This window comes from Oncorhynchus mykiss, chromosome 9, assembly GCF_013265735.2.
Source record: "Oncorhynchus mykiss isolate Arlee chromosome 9, USDA_OmykA_1.1, whole genome shotgun sequence".
Classification (NCBI taxonomy): Eukaryota; Metazoa; Chordata; class Actinopteri; order Salmoniformes; family Salmonidae; genus Oncorhynchus; species Oncorhynchus mykiss.
In genome coordinates, this window is record NC_048573.1 from 79,122,200 (window position 1) to 79,136,253 (window position 14,054).

The 14,054-nt window shown below is 38.5% G+C and overlaps 1 protein-coding gene across 1 annotated transcript in view; it reads left to right on the top strand.

The window, feature by feature from the left end:
• The window catches only part of LOC118966137 (isocitrate dehydrogenase [NAD] subunit gamma 1, mitochondrial-like), a 67,256-nt gene that overhangs the window by 14,885 nt on the left and 38,317 nt on the right, over positions 1–14,054 (top strand). The gene's annotated exons all lie outside the window — the stretch shown is intronic.

Sequence of the window (14,054 nt, forward strand, 5' to 3'; positions counted from 1 at the left end):
CAAAGATGAAAAGACAGAGATGGAAAGACAGAGAGACAGAGATGGAAAGACAGAGATGGAAAGACAGAGAGACAGAGATGGAAAGACAGAGATAAAAAGACAGAGATGGAAAGACAGAGATGGAAAGACAGAGATGGAAAGACAGAGGGAAAGACAGAGATGGAAAGACATAGATGGAGAGACAGAGATGGAAAGACAGAGATAAAAAGACAGAGATGGAAAGACAGAGATAAAAAGACAGAGATGGAAAGACAGAGATAAAAAGACAGAGATGGAAAGACAGAGATAAAAAGACAGAGATAAAAAGACAGAGATAAAAAGACAGAGATGGAAAGACAGAGATAAAAAGACAGAGATGGAAAGACAGAGATGAAAAGACATAGATGGAGAGACAGAGATGGAAAGACAGAGATGGAAAGACCGAGATGGAAAGACAGAGATGGAAAGACAGAGCTGGAAAGACATAGATGGAGAGACAGAGATGGAAAGACAGAGATGGAAAGACATAGATGGAGAGACAGAGATGGAAAGACAGAGATGGAAAGACATAGATGGAAAGACAGAGATGGAAAGACAGAGATGGAAAGACATAGATGGAGAGACAGAGATGGAAAGACAGATGGAGAGGCAGAGATCGAAAGACAGAGATGAAAAGACAGAGATAAAAAGAGAGAGATGGAGAGACAGAGATGGAAAGACAGAGATAAAAATACAGAGATGGAAAGACAGAGATGGAGAGGCAGAGATGGAAAGACAGAGATGGAAAGACAGAGATAAAAAGAAAGAGATGGAGAGACAGAGATAAAAAGACAGAGATGGAGAGACAGAGATGGAAAGACAGAGATAAAAAGACATAGATGGAGAGATAGAGATGGAAAGACAGAGATGGAGAGACAGAGATGGAAAGACAGAGATGTATAGACAGAGAGACAGAGATGGAAAGACAGAGATAAAAAGACAGAGATGGAACAACAGAGATGGAAAGACAGAGATAAAAAGACAGAGATGGAAAGACAGAGATGGAAAGACAGAGATGGAGAGACAGAGATGGAAAGACAGAGATGGAAAGACAGAGATAAAAAGACAGAGATGGAAAGACAGAGATAAAACGACAGAGATGGAAAGACAGATGGAAAGACAGAGAGAAAAAGGCAGAGATGGAAAGACAGAGAAAAAAAGACAGAGATGGAAAGACAGATGGAAAGACAGATGGAAAGACAGAGATAAAAAGACAGAGATGGAATGACAGAGATGGAAAGACAGAGATAAAAAGACAGAGATGGAAAGACAGAGATGTAAAGACAGAGATGGAAAGACAGAGATGAAAAGACAGAGATGGAAAGACAGATGGAAAGACAGATGGAAAGACAGAGATAAAAAGACAGAGATGGAAAGACAGAGATGGAAAGACAGATGGAAAGACAAATGGAAAGACAGAGATGGAAAGACAGATGGAAAGACAGAGATGGAAAGACAGATGGAAAGACAGAGATAAAAAGACAGAGATGGAAAGACAGAGATGGAAAGACAGAGATAAAAAGACAGAGATGGAGAGATAGAGATGGAAAGACAGAGATGGAGACAGAGATGGAAAGACAGAGATGTAAAGACAGAGATAAAAAGACAGAGATGGAAAGACAAAGATGGAAAGACAGAGATAAAAAGACAGAGATGGAAAGACAGAGATAAAAGACAGAGATGGAAAGACAGAGATAAAAAGGCAGAGATGGAAAGACAGAGATGGAAAGACAGAGATAAAAAGACAGAGATGGAGAGATAGAGATGGAAAGACAGAGATGGAGACAGAGATGGAAAGACAAAGATGGAAAGACAGAGATAAAAAGACAGAGATGGAAAGACAGAGATAAAAGACAGAGATGGAAAGACAGAGATAAAAAGGCAGAGATAAAAAGACAGAGATGGAAAGACAGAGATGGAGAGACAGAGATGGAGAGACAGAGATGGAAAGATGGAGATAAAAAGACAGAGATGGAAAGACAGAGATGGAAAGACAGAGAGACAGAGATGGAAAGACAGAGATAAAACGACAGAGATGGAAAGACAGAGATGGAGAGACAGAGATGGAGAGACAGAGATGGAAAGACACAGAGAAAAAGGCAGAGATGGTAAGACAGAGATAAAAAGACAGAGATGGAAAGACAGATGGAAAGACAGATGGAAAGACAGAGATAAAAAGACAGAGATGGAATGACAGAGATGGAAAGACAGTGATAAAAAGACAGAGATGGAAAGACAGAGATGGAAAGACAGAGATGGAAAGACAGAGATGAAAAGACAGAGATGGAAAGACAGATGGAAAGACAGATGGAAAGACAGAGATAAAAAGACAGAGATGGAAAGACAGAGATGGAAAGACAGATGGAAAGACAGAGATGGAAAGACATGGAAAGACAGAGATAAAAAGATAGAGATGGAAAGACAGAGATGGAAAGACAGAGATAAAAAGACAGAGATGGAGAGATAGAGATAAAAAGACAGAGATGGAAAGACAGAGATGGAAAGACAGAGATAAAAAGACAGAGATGGAAAGACAGAGATAAAAGACAGAGATGGAAAGACAGAGATAAAAAGGCAGAGATGGAAAGACAGAGATGGAGAGACAGAGATGGAGAGACAGAGATGGAAAGATGGAGATAAAAAGACAGAGATGGAAAGACAGAGATGGAAAGACAGAGAGACAGAGATGGAAAGACAGAGATAAAAAGACAGAGATGGAAAGACAGAGATAAAAAGACAGAGATAAAAAGACAGAGATGGAAAGACAGAGAATGAAAGACAGAGATGGAAAGACAGAGATAAAAAGACAAATATAAAAAGACAGAGATAAAAAGACAGAGATGGAAAGATAGAGATGGATAGACAGAGATGGAGAGACCGAGATAAAATGACAGAGATGGAAAGACAGATGGAAAGACAGAGATAAAAAACAGAGATAAAAAGACAGAGATAAAAAGACAGAGATTAAAAGACAGAGATGGAAGGACAGAGAAAAAAAGACAGAGATCGAAAGACAGAGATAAAAATACAGAGATGGAAAGACAGAGATGGAGAGGCAGAGATGGAAAGACAGAGATGGAAAGACAGAGATAAAAAGACAGAGATGGAGAGACAGAGATAAAAAGACAGAGATGGAGAGACAGAGAGACAGAGATGGAAAGACAGAGATAAAAAGACAGAGATGGAGAGATAGAGATGGAAAGACAGAGATGGAGAGACAGAGATGGAAAGACAGAGATGGATAGACATAGAGACAGAGATGGAAAGACAGAGAAAAAAGGACAGAGATGGAACAACAGAGATGGAAAGACAGAGATAAAAAGACAGAGATGGAAAGACAGAGATGGAAACACAGAGATGGAGAGACGGAGATGGAAAGACAGAGATCGAAAGACAGAGATAAAAAGACAGAGATGGAAAGACAGAGATGGAGAGACGGAGATGGAAAGACAGAGATCGAAAGACAGAGATAAAAAGACAGAGATGGAAAGACAGAGATAAAACAACAGAGATGGAAAGACAGATGGAAAGACAGAGATAAAAAGGCAGAGATGGAAAGACAGAGATAAAAAGACAGAGATGGAAAGACAGATGGAAAGACAGATGGAAAGACAGAGATAAAAAGACAGAGATGGAATGACAGAGATGGAAAGACAGAGATAAAAAGACAGAGATGGAAAGACAGAGATGGAAAGACAGAGATGGAAAGACAGAGATGGAAAGACAGAGATGAAAAGACAGAGATGGAAAGACAGATGGAAAGACAGATGGAAAGACAGAGATAAAAAGACAGAGATGGAAAGACAGAGATGGAAAGACAGATGGAAAGACAGATGGAAAGACAGAGATGGAAAGAAAGATGGAAAGACAGATGGAAAGACAGAGATGAAAAGACAGATGGAAAGACAGAGATAAAAAGAAAGAGATGGAAAGACAGAGATGGAAAGACAGAGATAAAAAGACAGAGATGGAAAGACAGAGATAAAAAGACAGAGACGGAAAGAGAGAGATGGAAAGACAGAGAATGAAAGACAGAGATGGAAAGACAGAGATAAAAAGACAAATATAAAAAGACAGAGATAAAAAGACAGATATAAAAAGACAGATGGAGAGAAAGATAAAAGACAGAGATGGAAAGATAGAGAATGAAAGACAGAGATGGAAAGACAGAGATAAAAAGACAAATATAAAAAGACAGAGATAAAAAGATAGAGAATGAAAGACAGAGATGGAAAGACAGAGATAAAAAGACAAATATAAAAAGACAGAGATAAAAAGACAGAGATGGAAAGACAGAGAATGAAAGACAGAGATGGAAAGACAGAGATAAAAAGACAAATATAAAAAGACAGAGATAAAAAGACAGAGATGGAAAGATAGAGATGGATAGACAGAGATGGAGAGACCGAGATAAAATGACAGAGATGGAAAAACAGATGGAAAGACAGAGATAAAAAACAGAGATAAAAAGACAGAGATAAAAAGACAGGGATTAAAAGACAGAGATGGAAGGACAGAGAAAAAAAGACAGAGATCGAAAGACAGAGATAAAAATACAGAGATGGAAAGACAGAGATGGAGAGGCAGAGATGGAAAGACAGAGATGGAAAGATAGAGATAAAAAGACAGAGATGGAGAGACAGAGATAAAAAGACAGAGATGGAGAGACAGAGAGACAGAGATGGAAAGACAGAGATAAAAAGACAGAGATGGAGAGATAGAGATGGAAAGACAGAGATGGAGAGACAGAGATGGAAAGACAAAGATGGATAGACATAGAGACAGAGATGGAAAGACAGAGAAAAAAGGACAGAGATGGAACAACAGAGATGGAAAGACAGAGATAAAAAGACAGAGATGGAAAGACAGAGATGGAAAGACAGAGATGGAGAGACGGAGATGGAAAGACAGAGATCGAAAGACAGAGATAAAAAGACAGAGATGGAAAGACAGAGATGGAGAGACGGAGATGGAAAGACAGAGATCGAAAGACAGAGATAAAAAGACAGAGATGGAAAGACAGAGATAAAACAACAGAGATGGAAAGACAGATGGAAAGACAGAGATAAAAAGGCAGAGATGGAAAGACAGAGATAAAAAGACAGAGATGGAAAGACAGATGGAAAGACAGATGGAAAGACAGAGATAAAAAGACAGAGATGGAATGACAGAGATGGAAAGACAGAGATAAAAAGACAGAGATGGAAAGACAGAGATGGAAAGACAGAGATGGAAAGACAGAGATGGAAAGACAGAGATGAAAAGACAGAGATGGAAAGACAGATGGAAAGACAGAGATGGAAAGAAAGATGGAAAGACAGATGGAAAGACAGAGATGAAAAGACAGATGGAAAGACAGAGATAAAAAGAAAGAGATGGAAAGACAGAGATGGAAAGACAGAGATAAAAAGACAGAGATGGAAAGACAGAGATAAAAAGACAGAGACGGAAAGAGAGAGATGGAAAGACAGAGAATGAAAGACAGAGATGGAAAGACAGAGATAAAAAGACAAATATAAAAAGACAGAGATAAAAAGACAGATATAAAAAGACAGATGGAGAGAAAGATAAAAGACAGAGATGGAAAGATAGAGATGGATAGACAGAGATGGAGAGACCGAGATAAAATGACAGAGATGGAAAGACAGATGGAAAGAAAGAGATAAAAAACAGAGATAAAGAAACAGAGATGGAAAGACAGAGATAAAACGACAGAGATGGAAAGACAGATGGAAAGACAGAGAGAAAAAGGCAGAGATGGAAAGACAGAGATAAAAAGACAGAGATGGAAAGACAGATGGAAAGACAGATGGAAAGACAGAGATAAAAAGACAGAGATGGAATGACAGAGATGGAAAGACAGAGATAAAAAGACAGAGATGGAAAGACAGAGATGTAAAGACAGAGATGGAAAGACAGAGATGAAAAGACAGAGATGGAAAGACAGATGGAAAGACAGATGGAAAGACAGAGATAAAAAGACAGAGATGGAAAGACAGAGATGGAAAGACAGATGGAAAGACAAATGGAAAGACAGAGATGGAAAGACAGATGGAAAGACAGAGATGGAAAGACAGATGGAAAGACAGAGATAAAAAGACAGAGATGGAAAGACAGAGATGGAAAGACAGAGATAAAAAGACAGAGATGGAGAGATAGAGATGGAAAGACAGAGATGGAGACAGAGATGGAAAGACAGAGATGTAAAGACAGAGATAAAAAGACAGAGATGGAAAGACAAAGATGGAAAGACAGAGATAAAAAGACAGAGATGGAAAGACAGAGATAAAAGACAGAGATGGAAAGACAGAGATAAAAAGGCAGAGATAAAAAGACAGAGATGGAAAGACAGAGATGGAGAGACAGAGATGGAGAGACAGAGATGGAAAGATGGAGATAAAAAGACAGAGATGGAAAGACAGAGATGGAAAGACAGAGAGACAGAGATGGAAAGACAGAGATAAAACGACAGAGATGGAAAGACAGAGATGGAGAGACAGAGATGGAGAGACAGAGATGGAAAGACACAGAGAAAAAGGCAGAGATGGTAAGACAGAGATAAAAAGACAGAGATGGAAAGACAGATGGAAAGACAGATGGAAAGACAGAGATAAAAAGACAGAGATGGAATGACAGAGATGGAAAGACAGTGATAAAAAGACAGAGATGGAAAGACAGAGATGGAAAGACAGATGGAAAGACAGAGATGGAAAGACATGGAAAGACAGAGATAAAAAGATAGAGATGGAAAGACAGAGATGGAAAGACAGAGATAAAAAGACAGAGATGGAGAGATAGAGATAAAAAGACAGAGATGGAAAGACAGAGATGGAAAGACAGAGATAAAAAGACAGAGATGGAAAGACAGAGATAAAAGACAGAGATGGAAAGACAGAGATAAAAAGGCAGAGATGGAAAGACAGAGATGGAGAGACAGAGATGGAAAGATGGAGATAAAAAGACAGAGATGGAAAGACAGAGATGGAAAGACAGAGAGACAGAGATGGAAAGACAGAGATAAAAAGACAGAGATGGAAAGACAGAGATAAAAAGACAGAGATAAAAAGACAGAGATGGAAAGACAGAGAATGAAAGACAGAGATGGAAAGACAGAGATAAAAAGACAAATATAAAAAGACAGAGATAAAAAGACAGAGATGGAAAGATAGAGATGGATAGACAGAGATGGAGAGACCGAGATAAAATGACAGAGATGGAAAGACAGATGGAAAGACAGAGATAAAAAACAGAGATAAAAAGACAGAGATAAAAAGACAGAGATTAAAAGACAGAGATGGAAGGACAGAGAAAAAAAGACAGAGATCGAAAGACAGAGATAAAAATACAGAGATGGAAAGACAGAGATGGAGAGGCAGAGATGGAAAGACAGAGATGGAAAGACAGAGATAAAAAGACAGAGATGGAGAGACAGAGATAAAAAGACAGAGATGGAGAGACAGAGAGACAGAGATGGAAAGACAGAGATAAAAATACAGAGATGGAGAGATAGAGATGGAAAGACAGAGATGGAGAGACAGAGATGGAAAGACAGAGATGGATAGACATAGAGACAGAGATGGAAAGACAGAGAAAAAAGGACAGAGATGGAACAACAGAGATGGAAAGACAGAGATAAAAAGACAGAGATGGAAAGACAGAGATGGAAACACAGAGATGGAGAGACGGAGATGGAAAGACAGAGATCTAAAGACAGAGATAAAAAGACAGAGATGGAAAGACAGAGATGGAGAGACGGAGATGGAAAGACAGAGATCGAAAGACAGAGATAAAAAGACAGAGATGGAAAGACAGAGATAAAACAACAGAGATGGAAAGACAGATGGAAAGACAGAGATAAAAAGGCAGAGATGGAAAGACAGAGTTAAAAAGACAGAGATGGAAAGACAGATGGAAAGACAGATGGAAAGACAGAGATAAAAAGACAGAGATGGAATGACAGAGATGGAAAGACAGAGATAAAAAGACAGAGATGGAAAGACAGAGATGGAAAGACAGAGATGGAAAGACAGAGATGGAAAGACAGAGATGAAAAGACAGAGATGGAAAGACAGATGGAAAGACAGATGGAAAGACAGAGATAAAAAGACAGAGATGGAAAGACAGAGATGGAAAGACAGATGGAAAGACAGATGGAAAGACAGAGATGGAAAGAAAGATGGAAAGACAGATGGAAAGACAGAGATGAAAAGACAGATGGAAAGACAGAGATAAAAAGAAAGAGATGGAAAGACAGAGATGGAAAGACAGAGATAAAAAGACAGATTTGGAAAGACAGAGATAAAAAGACAGAGACGGAAAGAGAGAGATGGAAAGACAGAGAATGAAAGACAGAGATGGAAAGACAGAGATAAAAAGACAAATATAAAAAGACAGAGATAAAAAGACAGATATAAAAAGACAGATGGAGAGAAAGATAAAAGACAGAGATGGAAAGATAGAGAATGAAAGACAGAGATGGAAAGACAGAGATAAAAAGACAAATATAAAAAGACAGAGATAAAAAGATAGAGAATGAAAGACAGAGATGGAAAGACAGAGATAAAAAGACAAATATAAAAATACAGAGATAAAAAGACAGAGATGGAAAGACAGAGAATGAAAGACAGAGATGGAGAGACCGAGATAAAATGACAGAGATGGAAAGACAGATGGAAAGAAAGAGATAAAAAACAGAGATAAAAAAACAGAGATAAAAAGACAGAGATAAAAAGACAGAGATTAAAAGACAGAGATGGAAGGACAGAGAAAAAAAGACAGAGATGGAAAGACAGAGATGGAAAGACAGAGATGGAAAGACAGAGATGGAAAGACAGAGATAGAAAGACAGAGATGGATAGACAGAGAGACAGAGACAGAGATAAAAAGACAGAGATGGAAAGACAGAGATAAAAAGACAGAGATGGAAAGACAGAGATGGAAAGACAGAGATGGAAAGACAGAGATGGAAAGACAGAGATGAAAAGACAGAGAAGGAAAGACAGATGGAAAGACAGATGGAAAGACAGAGATAAAAAGACAGAGATGGAAAGACAGAGATGGAAAGACAGAGATGGAAGGACAGAGAAAAAAAGACAGAGATGGAAAGACAGAGATGGAAAGACAGAGATGGAAAGACAGAGATGGAAAGACAGAGATAGAAAGACAGAGATGGATAGACAGAGAGACAGAGACAGAGATAAAAAGACAGAGATGGAAAGACAGAGATAAAAAGACAGAGATGGAAAGACAGAGATGGAAAGACAGAGATGGAAAGACAGAGATGGAAAGACAGAGATGAAAAGACAGAGAAGGAAAGACAGATGGAAAGACAGATGGAAAGACAGAGATAAAAAGACAGAGATGGAAAGACAGAGATGGAAAGACAGAGATGGAAGGACAGAGAAAAAAAGACAGAGATGGAAAGACAGAGATGGAAAGACAGAGATGGAAAGACAGAGATGGAAAGACGGAGATAAAAAGACAGAGATGGAAAGACAGAGATGGAAAGACAGAGAGACAGAGATGGAAAGACAGAGATAAAAAGACAGAGATGGAAAGACAGAGATAAAAAGACAGAGATAAAAAGACAGAGATGGAAAGACAGAGAATGAAAGACAGAGATGGAAAGACAGAGATAAAAAGACAAATATAAAAAGACAGAGATAAAAAGACAGAGACGGAAAGATAGAGATGGATAGACAGAGATGGAGAGACCGAGATAAAATGACAGAGATGGAAAGACAGATGGAAAGACAGAGATAAAAAACAGAGATAAAAAGACAGAGATAAAAAGACAGAGATTAAAAGACAGAGATGGAAGGACAGAGAAAAAAAGACAGAGATCGAAAGACAGAGATAAAAATACAGAGATGGAAAGACAGAGATGGAGAGGCAGAGATGGAAAGACAGAGATGGAAAGACAGAGATAAAAAGACAGAGATGGAGAGACAGAGATAAAAAGACAGAGATGGAGAGACAGAGAGACAGAGATGGAAAGACAGAGATAAAAAGACAGAGATGGAGAGATAGAGATGGAAAGACAGAGATGGAGAGACAGAGATGGAAAGACAGAGATGGATAGACATAGAGACAGAGATGGAAAGACAGAGAAAAAAGGACAGAGATGGAACAACAGAGATGGAAAGACAGAGATAAAAAGACAGAGATGGAAAGACAGAGATGGAAAGACAGAGATGGAGAGACGGAGATGGAAAGACAGAGATCGAAAGACAGAGATAAAAAGACAGAGATGGAAAGACAGAGATGGAGAGACGGAGATGGAAAGACAGAGATCGAAAGACAGAGATAAAAAGACAGAGATGGAAAGACAGAGATAAAACAACAGAGATGGAAAGACAGATGGAAAGACAGAGATAAAAAGGCAGAGATGGAAAGACAGAGATAAAAAGACAGAGATGGAAAGACAGATGGAAAGACAAAGATAAAAAGACAGAGATGGAATGACAGAGATGGAAAGACAAAGATAAAAAGACAGAGATGGAAAGACAGAGATGGAAAGACAGAGATGGAAAGACAGAGATGGAAAGACAGAGATGAAAAGACAGAGATGGAAAGACAGATGGAAAGACAGATGGAAAGACAGAGATAAAAAGACAGAGATGGAAAGACAGAGATGGAAAGACAGATGGAAAGACAGATGGAAAGACAGAGATGGAAAGAAAGATGGAAAGACAGATGGAAAGACAGAGATGAAAAGACAGATGGAAAGACAGAGATAAAAAGAAAGAGATGGAAAGACAGAGATGGAAAGACAGAGATAAAAAGACAGAGATGGAAAGACAGAGATAAAAAGACAGAGACGGAAAGAGAGAGATGGAAAGACAGAGAATGAAAGACAGAGATGGAAAGACAGAGATAAAAAGACAAATATAAAAAGACAGAGATAAAAAGACAGATATAAAAAGACAGATGGAGAGAAAGATAAAAGACAGAGATGGAAAGATAGAGATGGATAGACAGAGATGGAGAGACCGAGATAAAATGACAGAGATGGAAAGACAGATGGAAAGAAAGAGATAAAAAACAGAGATAAAAAAACAGAGATAAAAAGACAGAGATAAAAAGACAGAGATTAAAAGACAGAGATGGAAGGACAGAGAAAAAAAGACAGAGATGGAAAGACAGAGTTGGAAAGACAGATGGAAAGACAGAGATAAAAAGGCAGAGATGGAAAGACAGAGATAAAAAGACAGAGATGGAAAGACAGAGATGGAAAGACAGATGGAAAGACAGATGGAAAGACAGAGATAAAAAGACAGAGATGGAAAGACAGAGATGGAAAGACATAGATGAAAAGACAGAGATGGAAAGACAGATGGAAAGACAGATGGAAAGACAGAGATAAAAAGACAGAGATGGAAAGACAGATGGATAGACAGATGGAAAGACAGAGATAAAAAGGCAGAGATGGAAAGACAGAGATAAAAAGACAGAGATGGAAAGACAGAGATGGAAAGACAGATGGAAAGACAAATGGAAAGACAGAGATGGAAAGACAGATGGAAAGACAGAGATGGAAAGACAGATGGAAAGACAGAGATAAAAAGACAGAGATGGAAAGACAGAGATGGAAAGACAGAGATAAAAAGACAGAGATGGAGAGATAGAGATGGAAAGACAGAGATGGAGACAGAGATGGAAAGACAGAGATGTAAAGACAGAGATAAAAAGACAGAGATGGAAAGACAAAGATGGAAAGACAGAGATAAAAAGACAGAGATGGAAAGACAGAGATAAAAGACAGAGATGGAAAGACAGAGATAAAAAGGCAGAGATAAAAAGACAGAGATGGAAAGACAGAGATGGAGAGACAGAGATGGAGAGACAGAGATGGAAAGATGGAGATAAAAAGACAGAGATGGAAAGACAGAGATGGAAAGACAGAGAGACAGAGATGGAAAGACAGAGATAAAACGACAGAGATGGAAAGACAGAGATGGAGAGACAGAGATGGAGAGACAGAGATGGAAAGACACAGAGAAAAAGGCAGAGATGGTAAGACAGAGATAAAAAGACAGAGATGGAAAGACAGATGGAAAGACAGATGGAAAGACAGAGATAAAAAGACAGAGATGGAATGACAGAGATGGAAAGACAGTGATAAAAAGACAGAGATGGAAAGACAGAGATGGAAAGACAGATGGAAAGACAGAGATGGAAAGACATGGAAAGACAGAGATAAAAAGATAGAGATGGAAAGACAGAGATGGAAAGACAGAGATAAAAAGACAGAGATGGAGAGATAGAGATAAAAAGACAGAGATGGAAAGACAGAGATGGAAAGACAGAGATAAAAAGACAGAGATGGAAAGACAGAGATAAAAGACAGAGATGGAAAGACAGAGATAAAAAGGCAGAGATGGAAAGACAGAGATGGAGAGACAGAGATGGAAAGATGGAGATAAAAAGACAGAGATGGAAAGACAGAGATGGAAAGACAGAGAGACAGAGATGGAAAGACAGAGATAAAAAGACAGAGATGGAAAGACAGAGATAAAAAGACAGAGATAAAAAGACAGAGATGGAAAGACAGAGAATGAAAGACAGAGATGGAAAGACAGAGATAAAAAGACAAATATAAAAAGACAGAGATAAAAAGACAGAGATGGAAAGATAGAGATGGATAGACAGAGATGGAGAGACCGAGATAAAATGACAGAGATGGAAAGACAGATGGAAAGACAGAGATAAAAAACAGAGATAAAAAGACAGAGATAAAAAGACAGAGATTAAAAGACAGAGATGGAAGGACAGAGAAAAAAAGACAGAGATCGAAAGACAGAGATAAAAATACAGAGATGGAAAGACAGAGATGGAGAGGCAGAGATGGAAAGACAGAGATGGAAAGACAGAGATAAAAAGACAGAGATGGAGAGACAGAGATAAAAAGACAGAGATGGAGAGACAGAGAGACAGAGATGGAAAGACAGAGATAAAAATACAGAGATGGAGAGATAGAGATGGAAAGACAGAGATGGAGAGACAGAGATGGAAAGACAGAGATGGATAGACATAGAGACAGAGATGGAAAGACAGAGAAAAAAGGACAGAGATGGAACAACAGAGATGGAAAGACAGAGATAAAAAGACAGAGATGGAAAGACAGAGATGGAAACACAGAGATGGAGAGACGGAGATGGAAAGACAGAGATCTAAAGACAGAGATAAAAAGACAGAGATGGAAAGACAGAGATGGAGAGACGGAGATGGAAAGACAGAGATCGAAAGACAGAGATAAAAAGACAGAGATGGAAAGACAGAGATAAAACAACAGAGATGGAAAGACAGATGGAAAGACAGAGATAAAAAGGCAGAGATGGAAAGACAGAGTTAAAAAGACAGAGATGGAAAGACAGATGGAAAGACAGATGGAAAGACAGAGATAAAAAGACAGAGATGGAATGACAGAGATGGAAAGACAGAGATAAAAAGACAGAGATGGAAAGACAGAGATGGAAAGACAGAGATGGAAAGACAGAGATGGAAAGACAGAGATGAAAAGACAGAGATGGAAAGACAGATGGAAAGACAGATGGAAAGACAGAGATAAAAAGACAGAGATGGAAAGACAGAGATGGAAAGACAGATGGAAAGACAGATGGAAAGACAGAGATGGAAAGAAAGATGGAAAGACAGATGGAAAGACAGAGATGAAAAGACAGATGGAAAGACAGAGATAAAAAGAAAGAGATGGAAAGACAGAGATGGAAAGACAGAGATAAAAAGACAGATTTGGAAAGACAGAGATAAAAAGACAGAGACGGAAAGAGAGAGATGGAAAGACAGAGAATGAAAGACAGAGATGGAAAGACAGAGATAAAAAGACAAATATAAAAAGACAGAGATAAAAAGACAGATATAAAAAGACAGATGGAGAGAAAGATAAAAGACAGAGATGGAAAGATAGAGAATGAAAGACAGAGATGGAAAGACAGAGATAAAAAGACAAATATAAAAAGACAGAGATAAAAAGATAGAGAATGAAAGACAGAGATGGAAAGACAGAGATAAAAAGA